A 15,817-nucleotide genomic window follows, 5' to 3' on the forward strand; every position below is an offset into this window, starting at 1 on the left:
CTTTTTTTTTTTTCACTTCAAGTGCACTCTGATCATTTGAATTTCATTATTAAATAATCGCGAATTTTCGGCTTTACGGGGCTGTATCTCCCTGTCTATGGGGTAGTTTTTATTTTTTTCAATTTTTTTGGTCTACAGTAGTGTCACTGATTATTTTTATTGCTTTTTTTTTTTTTAAATTCAAGTGCACACTGATCATTTGAATTTCATCATTAAATAATCGCAAATTTTTGGCTTTATGGGGCTGTATCTCAGAGTGTATGGGGTACTTTTATAACTTTTCTTTTTTTTTTTTTTAATTACAGGGGTATCATTGAATATGACTGTTGGCTTTTTTTTTTTTTTCATTTTTCGGTGACACCGAAAATTTGAGTTTTAATTATCAAAAAATCGCACATTTTTTATTTTATGGGGCTGTCTATGGGATGATTTTTCTAATATTAATTTTTTTATTTACAGGAGTATCATTGATCATTATTATTGCATGCGGGCATCCCGCTATAACTGAGCAATGATATCACACGTGTGCAAGCGAGCGCGCACGCATTGCCTGTCGCGCTTCCACTCGCTCGCTCTTGCGCCTACCGTTCTGCCGCTAAACCGCGCTCCTCATTGGTCTATTTTCATAAATTTGTAGTAATTTTTCTATGGGTCTGATCGAAAAATGGTAAAGGACTTTTCTATTCAGAATCCAATTTTCTACCACACCCTGTCCGGTGGCTCACGACTTCTGAGACACCCTGTATAATTACTTGAAAACAACGATTTTCACCTTGGCCCATTAGCTCAGTTGGTTAGAGCGTCGTGCTAATAACGCGAAGGTCGTGGGTTCGATCCCCCCATGGGCCAAATTTTTATTCCTTCTTTTTATAATTATAACTCATCAGTGGCTTATAGAAATACTTCAATCACATTGATAGAATCCCTTCTCACTAAGTTACGAAAACGAATGCAATAATAAAATTTCATTCAATACCTACAGACAAATGGGTTAATTTCAGTCTAGGAGAATAAAATACCACAAAAAAGTAAAGCTCGTTGAATGGGCTTAAAAATGGAACTTACAAAAATTCGGTAATTTATTTAATTTAAAAGTTATCGGTGAAAAAAACTAAAATATAAATTTTTACGATTTTGAAAATTTTGAAACCCTTTAATTTTTGAAATACTTGATGGATTAAGCTCATATTTGAACTTGACTTTGGTATTCGTCTAATGATTAAGTATGTTGAGTTTAGAAAAGATCCATTATACAATAATCGCATATTTGACTATACGTGTTCCATAAACGCACATGTTAGGTTGAAGACCACAGAACTGCACGAAATCCGCCTAAACTATACTAATATAGAAATATAACCCCACGACTCACTCTTCCTTTTTTGTTTCATCAGAGACTACTGAAACGCCATCTGATGCCGCTGTCTCTCAAAAAAAATTTCCCGTCCTTAGAAAGACCTAAGTTCTCTAAAATATTAGAAACCTTAAATATACAAGTAAATGGGAGTTTTATTGCCTTTTATATTGACAGCATTCTTGGAAGGACTTTGGAAATTTTTAAACGTTGAATAAGATAAAATTTAAGAGACAAATAAAAATTAAAACTTTAAAAATTTTTTTGTCACCTGCATTCCTTCAGTTCTGACCCTTTCATGAGTGGTGTTCATGATAGAACTAATCTTCAAATAGTAAATACAAAAAACCTTATACTGGTTAATTCGTGATACACATACTAAATTTTGAACTATGTCATTTATATGTCCAAATTTTTAGCACACAGAAAAAAGTTAAAAACTTAAAAGCTTTATTTTCTCGCGAACAAGGTAAATCAAATTCATTGTCTATATCAGCGTATTATGTGCGTGACAATACCAAGTCCATAGGGATATTCAGATAATTTTTGGTATCCTTCGTCCTGTACGACATGCATGCTTTAAGGATTTACGATCAATAAAGTAACTATAACGATGACAAAACAAGCAAACGAGCAGCTGAACGGACCACAGCATTGTACTTTTGCGATATTCGCACGCCAAGATATTCTTAGCACACCTAGTATTAACGTTCGTACATATACCTATGTATACAAATGTAAATATATATATATATATATATATATATATATATATATATATATATATATATATATATATATATACTCACGTGTATATATGAGTTTATATTTAGCCTTGCATTTACTTCATGGCGAATGAATACCTGTGCGACACATTTTACGACGATGGACAACATACCGCGAAGCTCATAGTTGCTCATGTATCTACATAGATTTTAAAGAACTCACGATACAAAAAGCAAGCGACAGAGTACCGAGAGTTCACATAAAACTCAATGCAACATGACTTTCCTACTACTCGTAATAAGCTTTTCAGTATTTTGCCGTTCACAAGCTATGACTCACAAGATTTTTTTTTTCACCCTTTTCGTTATATTGTACATTTTATCACTTTCTGCAAAACAAACTTTGTTATAGTTCTGAGTATTTGCATCTCTTGAAAACATATATACTGTTAAATTCTTAGATAATTTATAAATTATCAATTAAATACCTAATTTTTTTTTAACTTCATTTATTTCAGTTTTAAAAAATTATTCAGTATGTAACAAAATAATAAAATGCCAAACTCCAAAATGTTTCGTTCCAACTATGAATTCTTATGCATGCATGCGGGTCTCTATTCTCAAGGACCTACTTTTATGACTTTCTGGCCGTTGAGGCCGTAAATGCATTCCCATGTTTTCCTCAACCCGTGCACTTATCTGGTTCAGCTTAAATATTTTCCGTTGTTACTTTCCTTTTTTTTAAAATATGTCACATTTTTGTCAACGCTTTTTCTCAAGAATATTTCTCAGAATCCAATTACAAAAATAAAAAGAGTCTCTGTACGCTTCACTTCACTAATAACGCATAATTTAACTACTAAAAAATTAATCTTGAAGAACTCATGTCATGATCCCTGTGTCCTGACATGCCTCCTTAACCAATTCAAGTCTCTTAACAACAAAGCATGTCTCAAATCTAGAGGTAGGCTATTCAGGACCTACTACACAGGCCTGAATCGACTGTGGCATAATCTATTTTCATTTTAATAATTCCAGAAGGAGTACTTCCAGGTACCTCGACCTTGACCTTCTTTGGAGCCAAATCAAACTCATTCTCATACGGTCCACTATGCTCTCCGACTTATTACGCTACCTAAAAATTCATTACAATGTGATTTTCAATTCAAATAGATAATATTGAACGAGTCAAAATCATCATCCGCATGAGAATCAAGTCCGGTCACGCCTGGGAAGGCGACAAATCTTCAACCATCATCAGGAATTTACCTGGCACGTCTCAGCATCACGAACAACGAAAAGCCTCCAGCCGAACTCATCTACGATCCCACTACCATCATTGTCTTGCATTTACCAGAACCAGATTATGCTGTGATAAAAAAAATTCAAATATATTTACTAACACAGCAAAAAAATATATACTGTATTTTTAAAAGATTTAAAAAAATATGAATAATATGGGTATATTCTTCGTTTATTTTTCTACATCCAAGTAGTAACAGACTTTAAAAGACAAAACTTGCGTCGTTTTACTGCACAAGAAACTTCGATGCTCAAACAGTTTAACATCTCTAGTACCTCCTCTAATGGGGTGTACTTGGAATAGTTTTAGAAAAATGGCTGGACTAGCCCCACGGGCGGACTCAAATAAATGCGCGGTCCGGATAAAACGATTTACTGGCGGGTCACAACCGGATAACGGCTACCATTCGCACGTAATTCCTCCCTGTGCAGCGTTATCCGCTTCAGCAAAATACTCTTAGTGATTATTCTTCAGATATATCGCATATCTCTTACACCCTGGATTCAACACAGTTTTTTCAATGTCTTCTTCAATAATAACACATTTATTACTCATAAGAATTCTTATATTAAATATTCAAATAAATTACCAAGTCGTTGCTGACTCATTAAAAGTTTGATTAATAGAAAAATTTTCTTTAATTACAAGAAAAAATATTGGACATTTCTTTTTATTTAAAAAAAAACTTCAGCTGTCAAAAAAAAGTAGAGATTAAGAAGGATGAACGTGACTTAAATCTATTTTAAATCCTCGACTCGGTGCTTTCGGTTGTATCTGTCTTAGTCGCACGAACACAACTGAGATTACTCTCTTAATCTAGCGTTTCTTTGTACTTGACAAACGAAGAATGTGAATTACAGAGAGAATTAAATGATACAGACATTATACAAGTCCTAATTTAAATCACGTGATTCTATGAATTTTTTATTTTCTTCATTATAAATTATTCAAACCTTATTGTGATACTTTATAGGGTAAGTTCATAAGGCTATAGTTCGGGTTTCTTTTTCTGTTTAAAAAACATTATCAAGGTTAATCGAATATTAAGTCAATATAAGAATAAAAAGCTAAATTGTCAATATTTTTTTAATCGATATCTCATACGTAAAAAAAAATTTGTAAAAAAAGATCGTAAGAAAAATTTCCGAACAAGTTATTTAAGAAATTGCAATTCCATCATTTAGTGAATAGTAAATTTTGAATCAACGCACACATTTCGAATTGAATATAGCCAGACCTTCTGAAGAAAAAAAAAATATTTATTGGTAAAATCAAATTCTCGTAAAATAGGTAATAATTAATAAAAAAAAAATCTGAAAAACAGCTGACCCTGCAAGCCATCTCTGAAAATTCTCTCTATACTTGAGATCAAAATGCTCGAAAAGTTCTGTATTACCAAGTTTTGAGCTCTTGATACAACTTTAAGAGGGATATTTTTTGCTTTAAATCTAAGTTTATACATTCCAAAATATCCTATAAATAAAAATGTATTAGTCTTGAAGATAGTCATAGCTCAAAGCTCGCTAAAAATGAGCCACGATTCATTATTGATTGAAATTTAACCACGCGCGTAGTACGATATTCAAATTTCTAGTGTAAATCAAATTTCAGATCAAAATGAAGACTCACATTACCGAGTTAACCAGTCGTGTGTCTCACAATACTCTCTACTGTCAATGAACATTTTTCTAAAACACTACTGAGTACTGTATGAAACAGTAGTCATTGCTATTTTAATTTCTCCGTGTAGTTATTGTTAAAACATATCTTTTAAATTAGATAATTCGATAGATTCAAATCTGTGATGAAAACAATATAATATTACTTCTTATTTTATAGTATTTCAAATTGACATTTTGAGACTGATAATTTACGATTTGACCTGTCTAATGCTTACGATGTATGTACAAATGTTTGTTCAGCAAATACAAACGTGCGCATTGTCATTAGTTAGATTTTAGATGACTGTACGTATAGTAGAGTGCTATACTGTATATTGTCTTCTTAGCGTTAAAGATAACACTTCAGCTGTCATTTAAAAATCTATTATGCTTATGAAAAATCGAATGTGTCTGCGATTATAAATAGACTACACTTGATTGCCCACCAAGCTGCAAATTCTTGTGTAACCTTTTTCTTCATGCATAATACGCCTGTACTTCGCTTCAACGAAAACTAAATACCCGACGGATAAGATAAATGATGACGTTTCGATAAATATTCCACGATTAGTAGACGTCAACTGTAAAAATGAACTACATACCAAGTAACACCGCTAACAATTATTTAATAACCATTGAAATTGTTAAATTACTTTAGTCCTAATGGATAAAAACAATTAGTAATATATGAGAAACTTAGTTAAACATGTTGAAGAAAAAATTGATTAATACAAAAATCAATTTTTTGCATTTTATAATTCGAATGTATGAGTTTCAATTCATCATGACAGTACTGACAATACTGCAAAAACCAAATGTATTAGACATCGTTACGTTTGGCATTATATTAAAGGGTAAAGTAAAAGCCCCTATTATTAACAGTGCCCCCACTATTGACACCTTATTTAATGAAAAATTATGTATTATTTCATTATTAAAATCTGTTAATAATCACAGGAGACTTTCTATAGATATAGTCACTCATCACGATATCTCTGGAACTATAAGATCTGGAGACTTGAAATTTGGCTGGAATATTCCTTTCGCCGAGTAGAGGTCAGCTAAGAACGGATTTTACGAAATTTCACCCACAAGGGGGGTTGCGGGGGCGTTAACAATGAAAAATTCCCGTTTCTAAATTATAGCTCCCATTGACTTCAAATTTGGTAGGAATCTTCTATAAGAGATGTAGAACTAATCTATCAATTAATTTTACGATATCTCACCCCACAGAGGGTTGTGGGAGTAGGCATTAACAATGAAAATTTTGAATTTCCAAGCTATAGCTCCTATAGACTCCAAATTTAATAGAAGTCGCCTACATGTAATACAAAAATAATCTAAGAACGGATTTTACACCGAATCACCTCCAATAACGATCGCGGGGGTGGGTGTTAACAATAAAAAATCTTAATTTTTTAAATATAGCTTCAAAAAGCTGCAAATTTGGTGAGGATCTTTTATTTATCATGTAGAGATCTCAATACGGATTTCAATAAATTCTACTTCCAATTCGATGGAATGTGGAACCTGTGCAAGTCAAAATAATACTCCAATTGAATTTCAAGTCTAGATCTAAAACTACAATTCTATAAAGTGCCCAACGGAGCGGGTGGGCAACAGCTAGTATTAAATATACTGAAATAAATGATAAATTTATGAAGCAATAATAGTAGTCTAGTCTCATAGGTACTTGGTGCATATAGTAAAGATGAAGAGCCACATACATATCGCATTCAGTAGTAGAGCAGAATTGGCTGTCCTATTGTTTCGGTGCGTAAAGCAATACGTCAAGGCAATAGCAAACAATGAGGCTGTTCATTACTTACGCTTGACTCATATTCGCCCATTACGTTAATTCTAGGTATTCACTCGAACAACGTATTTCGGAGGGTATTTACTGGTATCGCATAAATTCAGGATCAGATAAAAGTTAACTCAACATAATAACGTATATTGTGTTATATGATTGGATTATTTAAGAATGTATACATTGCGATGAAATTTAAAGATTCTTCAAAAAAAATTTCGCATTAATAATTATCTTTTCATTAAAGTAATCATCCTCACAGTATGTGTACTTTAATCTCATTGGTGTATAAAAGGGTGTAATTGCTTTTGGAAATGGATCTGTTTTTATATTTTATTATTTTTATTCCTTATTGGGAAGAAGTAAACTGCTCATCGATATCCAATTTCTTGGGTGCTTTGCGGCCGAAACATGCAACTCTACCAATCTGCGGCTGGTAATCTCTGTTTTATCGGTTCTCACAAAAAGCCTCTCCAATTAGCTGGCATAACATTACGGTAATTACGGGAGAAAAGAGAATTGCCGATAGGCTTCTGATACGCTCAAATGTCCAATCGATCTTTCTTTAAACTCGTGCAAACCAATCGCTCTACTGTACAAAGATTATGTGTACAGTTTTTTTACACAAAATATTTTAATATCATATTTTATTTATACGAATAAAGTATAAATATAGTTTTTTGTTAGTGAAATTGAACGATTTTATTGTTCAATTGAATTGACTTGATTCAATTTATTGCATATCTCATAACATTCAGCCTTTTAAGTTGTGCTTTACTCTCCCTTTGTCGATGGATGGCCAAACTATTTTTCCAATTTTAATTGCCTCGATTATATTTATATTTCATATCAATTCGTGATCATCTCTTTTTTTCGTATAATTTATAATGAAAATCAAATCATTTCTATTTTACATTATGAAAAGTCACCATAATAAGTGCACTTTTGGATATTTTAAACTATTTTTAAAATCACAGTACTTGAATGGTACAAAGAAATGTAAACCTGACTACTGACTACTGGTATATGATATGGCCGTAAAATGGGAAAAGAATTGAATATAAATGCGAAGGACGCTAGTGGTAAGAAAAAGAATTACCATCTTGTGTGCTCGTAAAATGTGTCTCGTTACACGATCGTGAACGTTGGTGGAGTGTTCGCAGCAGGAGATGCTCAGATAGCTTGCGTGATTTTCACTCTTTCGGAGAGATTTATTTTCTCTTAACAGTGTTCTAATAATAGCCTTATTTTGTTTCAACAGTTTAAAATAAAATTAAGTGCAAAAAATCAATTTAAACTCTAATAATGAGTATTTCAGACGAGAGTTAATAAAAAATATGAATGAATCACACTATTATGTTATTTATATCTCTGTTTATAACTATAATTATTTCAAAACATAAAAATTATACCGAGGATAATAAAAGTTGTAAGAGTCAGTTCATAAACTGCTTGAGCCTTTATATATTTTGTTTTTGAACATCTTATTCCTGTTAAAATTTCGGGTTGGTTTCATAAAGATAATCGTACAAATAAAAGTGAACAAAATTAACTTATTTTATCAACGAATAACAGCAGTTTTTGAAATATCAATAAATATAAAGCCCGGTGGACATTTATCTATAATCATCAATAAAAAAGCCGATGTACATTTAACGCAGTCATGTGAGTCACTGAGTGACCAAAAAGCTGCATTAAAGTCAACAAATAAAACTAAAAAATATAAAAAATAATTTAAAGTGTAAAAAAATCAACGATGTCTCGGTAAGCCACTGCATATCTGGTGGGCAAGCGGTCTACCTTTCACGTCGGATTGTTGGCTTCCAATAACATTATATTCCCAAAATTACGTTACTCTCCTTTACTTGTATTATACATTTATTCAGTGTAACTACTCGACTTCATAAAACTAATTTTATTATGTTTTATTTAAATCTATCCATCTTAAAATATTCTTATTGTTGATTTTGGGTCTGCAATTCAATGTTTTATAAAATTCCTCGGTTTATTAAGTATGCTATAATTATGTTTTAATGTAAATTTAAACCAATAAAATAACAGAAGGTCATATTAAGAACAGGAAATTAAGTGTGTTTCACTTTTATGCATATAAATGATTTTTTTTCGTTAAACGTCGATTCTATCTATTCAGTTTAAACCGGGTCGACAGCGAAAACGACCGAGAGAAAAGAGGAAAGAGGTGAAGTTAAAAGATAAAAAAGGAAGCAACTCGATTATCCTTATGGCGGCTACCAATGATGCGCCGTTATCTTCGTAATGATATCTTCGGCCGTGTGCACTCAGAGGCTTTACCACTCTTCGAATTCCGACGCCGAGTGCTCTTGTCAGGAAGCCCGGACAGAATAAAAAAAAAATAAATATATTAAGTACAGCTGAAAGAAAAAGAACGTAAAATAGCAAATAAGAAGGAGTAAAAGGGAGAGAATTCAACATTAAGCCTCTCTTACGACAATGTTTGCTATCTTCTCACGAATTTAATACATCCCATCATTCGATCACGAATACAATTATTCATTCAAAGAATTCGCTCGATCGTACTTTCATTATAAATAACTAGTGCATTGATCAGCTACTTGTATATTTATAATTTTATGCGATTTTTTTAAATGCACATGAAAAATCACCAGTATACACTGTTTAAAAAGAAGTATTGTCGATTTTCGAATCAAATTTTTTCAAATTGAACGCCACAAAATTTTATAGCACTTGTTCATATGAAGAAATAAATTGATTATATTGACAGTAAGCTTTTCGCGAACAATTACTAAAATTGTAACTTTTAGTTATAGATTCAATGAAAAGAAATATTCGCGCCCAGGAGAAAAGTAATATAAACCAATCTACGTGATCGCCTTCGGCTCGGGTAAACAATTTCACACATTGGTAAAAGCGTTCAACTTCGCACTCTTAAAGTGCAACCTACTATTACAAATTACAATCGATAGTATTTTTATAATATTTTGGCTAATTGAGACATATCATGACGAATAATAGAAAATCTATACTATCTTGTAAGAAACAACTTGACTGTTAAACACGAAAAAATGTTATAGTTGTCGGTATAATTTCCGATAAAAGAGTAAAAGAAGTGCGAGGAAATCACAGCCGTGGGCGAGAGTGCATTCATCCGTGACAAGACTGCATAATCATGATATCATCACTTCATAGTCAATCTTGTTGTGCGAATATATAGATATATAATGTTCATAAAGTGCTTCTACAAAATAATCCTTCAGTCAATCTGGTATACACGCATTTTCGAGCTTGTCGAAAGTGCCTGGTACGCCGATGAAGCTTTTGTCTGCAGCGTGCTGTTTGTAATTAGCAACTAGTCGTAGAGAAACTATGAGTTTCAAGTTGGTGTGCGAGGAAGTGAAACGTCAGAAGTGAGATTAGGTCGTCGGGTTGTAGAACGGCGTCAGTCTGCCGCAGTAACATGTCGTTCAAAACGAGGCACACTCTGACAAAATGGACGTACATTGATGCTATATTTATCCGTTATTAATATATTTTATGCATACACTCAGAATACACTCAGACACTTCGAATATAATCCGACTAATTTCTAAAGTTAATTTTGATTTTATTAAGTTCATTAGAAACTTTTCCAGTTATATTTCCGGCATTTACATTTAAAATTTGTTTAAAAAATTATCTCACTTACCGACAAATGATTAGATCGTGCCATTCGTCCTACAATTACCGCGAATTTAACGGTAATTTTTAAAGAAAATTTCTTACAGTGAAGTTGTGTCCGATATAAAATCCTAAAAATAATACCAGCTCAAACAATTATTCACTCTTTATTTACATATCACGCGTTATGAAGTTGCAAAGTAAAAACTGTTGCATTTAACATCTGATCAATCAGCTGCCACTAGTCAAATATTTTATTATACGTTATACATAGTCATTAAATATGTTATTTCAAATACATTTGCATTCCATAAATGCAAATACAACGCAAACTTTTGTATAAGACAAAGAAAAATAATCATGTGTTCACTCATTGCTTTGTATAGTACACAAGAGTGCACTTGTAAGTATGCTCATGTTAATTCAAGCTAAAGTCACTCACTACTTCACATTTCTTCTTCGTTATTTGTATTCAGACGTTGATACAACAACAATAATGACTTTCTGGCTTCTCAACATTTACTTATCTCATATAAATATTTTTTTATCTTATTTTATTATTTTATTTTTACATAGCTTTAATAACAATAGTAGTAAAGTAAACTTTGAATACAATACATATACGTCATTTAAGCAGAATTTTTTTTATTTTTACTTCCCACTAGGATTCTATGTATGTTTATTTGATAATCTCTTTCTGTCTTACTTCAATTTTTCTATTTTCGTCCTTTGTCATCAAAAATAAGGAGAGGCTGACTTGTTTTTCATGGTTCTTCAAACTTTTTTTACACCCTTGTACTTTTTTCCAAGGATCATATAGGAATAAATAACTTCCCTGTGAATAAGGAAGTGAAACAAGATGTCAAGGCAAAGGCAAGGTGCCTACAGACAAGTGTTTATCCTCACTGTACCCTTCACTTTATTTGTATTTCTGTTTCTAATGTGAAGTTTTTTATGCAAAGAAATCTAATGTTATCTAACAACTGCGGTGATCGCTTTACGAATCATTGAATGAACATTTGGTGTTATATTATAAATTTTTCTTCATCATTTTTAACGCATTATTGTACTTACTTAGTAATTATTGATAATTTTTTTTAATTTATAAACTGATGTATTTGATACAACAATTACATCATATACGAGCGTAATAAAAATTAAAACATATATTTCACACGATATGTAGTGATAAAAATGAATAATTTTATTGTTAAAATGAAAATTTTTTATCGGTGAGGGTAACAATTTTCAAATATTACAAAAAATTGAAATTGTCAAATTTCGAGAATCCAAATATATTAATCTTTCTAACCCTTCACTATGAAAATGAATGGTTTTCGAAAAATCGAGAAGTTGTTGGTTTCACCCGAGTTTAGAAATTTTTTTTTTCAACGTAAGCGTCAGGTTGACTTGTCTAAGCCAACACAAAAATTAAATAGTTCAAAGACTTAAATGGATAATCGGCGATTCTATTTGAAATTCTAAAATGAGTTCAACAAGATTTTACTGGTATCTGGAGCTACAGTATTTTCATGAAATCCTCATCTCAAAATCAGATTCCCTTTTCGACGTTCCAGTATTGCAGAGTATAAGCTACTACGGCTTCTCATTCTCAGTAGCATTCTGAGGAGGATCCATTCGGTAGCTTTTTCTCTCTATCCCTGAGCATTTCCCCTTTTTGGTCTTTCTCTTTACACTGAGAGAAGGAAAACCGCATTAATTGCCTGAGATCACAAGCAAGGTCTCGATTTCATTAGTGATAATGCTGCTAGCTCCTTTCCAGTTTCTACCTCGTAGACCGTTAAGCACACATCGCAAATGCTAGATGATAATGAAAGTTTTAAAAAGATAAATAGCAATAAAAGTTACTTTAGTAGATAGAAATAATAGATTTTAATTTTAATTAATTTGATATATGTATTTTTAGACCAAATAAAAAAAAATAATAAAAATAAATGAAACTTATGTATTTTTAATGCTTGAAAATGTACAGTGTTATTTCTTCTCAGTATGTTAAAAAACTTTGGCCGTTTTTCAGGATTAGCCATGGAAAAAAAAAATGAGACGTTGACTAGCAAAACTGTTACTACTGCTACAACTACAACTACTATCTCCGGAAACATTCAATGGTCTGAACGTTAAACTTGTGAAGCTTCATCGTCGTCACGTCTGGCACGGATTAGGAAAGAAAATATATTATTTTGTTAGCGAAAGAAAGAGCTCAGTGTTGTAGGCTCAAGCCTAATACTACTCAGTTATTTCTGCTCCTGCTTTTTCTCCGGTGAGTACAAGAGCTTAAAATAATGCTTATTTTTATGAGTATATTGCAAAAAATACAATTCATCATATTTATTCTCCTCTTATATCAAAGTTCCTGCTTATTTTTGATAAAAGATCATAAATATATAAGTAACTTTGTTATTTTTATAAATGAAAAATATCATGCATGTAAATAAAAATATAACCATCTGGTAAGATGATAAAAAATAATCTTTGTAAATTTATTTATTGAACCAAAGGTGAAGCTTTTATCTACAGGATAGTTTTGGAACAATAAATATTGAATATGTAAATAAAATAAAAAAGACGAATGTATTATGCAATATGTATTACATGTATCATGCACATTTTCAAAAATGAAATATTTACTTTTAACAGTCAGTTGGCTGTCAAAGCCCATAACAATGAGAATAACCTTTGAAGAAGGTCAGAGAAAAATGGAATATAAAATCAAAAAAATATTGCGATGATTCTTACAAAACGTTTCTTCAATAGATTATAAAAGCTTTACAATATTTTACATTTTAAACGAAATAAAAATAGATGTAATAGAAATTCAAATTAACTTCAATTGTGCTCTCATAAATTTTGATAATTTCGAATTGGCATGACTTAATTACCCATTTCGTGACTATAGTAATTAATTAAATGAATAAAAAATTTAATGCAATATTTTTTACTGTTTCTAATTTCTACTTCCAGAAGTTTTTTCTGTAAATAGTGACTCGAAAAACTTTTAAGATCAATTATTAAGTTTTTTTACTTGACAATAATTAATAAATAAATTGTACAAATGCTAGAAAAAATAGAAATACAGTAGAACCTCAATAAGCTCAAGTTCAAGGGAAGTAATAAAAAATTTTAATTATTAAGGTTTTTACGCGTCAAGCGTTGAAGTTAAAGAGATTTTAAACCTTGAAATTTTGACTTAACAAGGTTTATTTCATTCAGATAAGCGTTATATACACATACACACACTATAAGGCAGAAATGTAATATATGTATTATAATGCGGGATGTTGCCGCGATTGTGTATACAATTCTTGACGAATCTAAATGAAATTTGTCACACATATTCTTTGGATAATAACCTTGTATGAGTTTAAAGATGAGTGAAATCCGTCGTTAAGTTTAGAAATTGTAGCTCCTTATAATTATCAAAATCATTGATGTATAACTTTTGATTGAAAAGAGATGGTTAATTTTTTATAAATTCATGTAAAAGCTCATGAAATTACCTTTAATTTGACGTATATGACATTGACATTTTGACAATTACTACTTATCTCTTAATATTTCTGTTAGAATTATTAAAACATACTTAAGTCTATTGAAAATAGTAAATTGTAGTATACTAGTATACGATGCGCGCGCAGACGCCCGCGTGAATGTTAGTATAGAATCATAAATATTTTTATACTTATGATACATTTGACCAATCACGTTACGAATAGTTTGCTTACATGATATATTTCCATATTTTTCATCTAAATTACGAGAGTGGATTTTCGAATCATATGAAAGAAAATTAAAAACAAAATCTTGTTACATATTGTTTGCTGTAAATAACATACGATATTCTGGAATTATACATTAATTTTTTAAAATTAATTGTATGATTAAATGTGCTATTCATAATTATGAATACATCCCTGATTATATTGTGTTATAACATAAAAACTTAATGGTGATCGAGTTTTTAAATTATTTTTCGATAATGTGAAAATTAATTAGGCTCATCTATACGGCTTCCAAACTAGAAATAAATATACTATTGTTTCTGTCTAAATTATTCTAAAAATATGTATTTTTATAAATGTGAATAATAAAAATTATCTCAGCTTGCCTGTAAATGACAAAGAATTTAAATAATCAATAAATTCACTGATATGAAAAATCATTCAATACATTTATTATTTTTTTTTTTTATTAATATCAAAAGAACTTGAGACGTTATTGAGGCTTTGCTCAGTTTCGAAGAATATTGAGGTTCTCGAGTACTTATTGAGACGCTATAGGCTTATAAGGCGCTAAAAAGCGAATAGCACCTTTAATTTTGGGCATTATCATAATCTCAAATGAGTTTGAGACAATAAATTTTGACTCAGGAATGATTTATCTTTATGACTTGTAAAAAAAATGTAACAAATTTTGAAAAGTATATGAAAAAAAGGAGTAACACAATCATAAAAAAAGAGATGACTTACAGGAAGAAGTTATCTATTCAATAACATTATGATATAATCGTAAAACAAGATAAAGGGACAAAGTATTATATTGGACAAGGGTGATAGGTTTTTTGATATTAGTTATTATTACATGTGACCTTTCTCTTAGTTTGATACCCTTGGACATGTAGGTCTACTTTGGGGCAATCTTTCTTCCCTAATGTTGACAATGATAAAAGAGCCCACTGTTACCTCGTGTTAATCTTAATTCAGCTGGTCTGTCTCACGGGGATCCCAGATATATCCCAGATAGTTGAGGACAGACTATCACGTCTTAATGGAGAAATGTCGTAGCCCATTGAGACCCACATATATTTGAAATCCATTTACACAACATATAAAGAGGTATTTAAGTAGACGTAATGAATATCTAATTAACAAATAATGTTATCTGAATATTTCACTGCAAAAAGAAAAAATGAAAAGTAGAATACAATTTTCGACGAATAAACTTTTATGAGAAACAAAAACTCGGTAATATTCATAACAATGTATGATTCTATTCAACCAAAGTGAATTCATACATGATATAGAACCGGATAGTTTAACCGTTACCGCATATCCGACACAAAAGCTCTCAATGAGTAACTCATAGGTCCGGGTCAAACTTTCAATTCAACAATACATATTCGATACTTAAATCATGAAAAACAAACTGATTTGATGTGAGTTATATGTAAAACTGAACAGTTTTAAATATAACAATTGTAAATATAGAGATATTCAAAAACTGCAGTTAAATTTTCAATATAGAAGTATCTAATAATAAATTGTATATTTGTATTCTAAAAATGAAAAT

At 31.0% G+C, this 15,817-nt stretch overlaps 1 protein-coding gene and 1 non-coding gene across 2 annotated transcripts in view; one reads left to right on the forward strand and one right to left on the reverse strand.

The window, feature by feature from the left end:
* The window catches only part of Alpha-man-ia (alpha-Mannosidase class I a), a 316,108-nt gene that overhangs the window by 241,393 nt on the left and 58,898 nt on the right, over positions 1-15,817 (reverse strand). The gene's annotated exons all lie outside the window — the stretch shown is intronic.
* Positions 776-849, forward strand: Trnai-aau (transfer RNA isoleucine (anticodon AAU)). The gene has a single exon. It is a non-coding gene; the product is annotated as a tRNA-Ile (tRNA).

Source organism: Cotesia typhae, unplaced genomic scaffold (assembly GCF_013202065.1).
Source record: "Cotesia typhae breed Kobodo isofemale line unplaced genomic scaffold, CoteBio_Ctyphae contig_5, whole genome shotgun sequence".
In the NCBI taxonomy this organism is placed as follows: domain Eukaryota; kingdom Metazoa; phylum Arthropoda; class Insecta; order Hymenoptera; family Braconidae; genus Cotesia; species Cotesia typhae.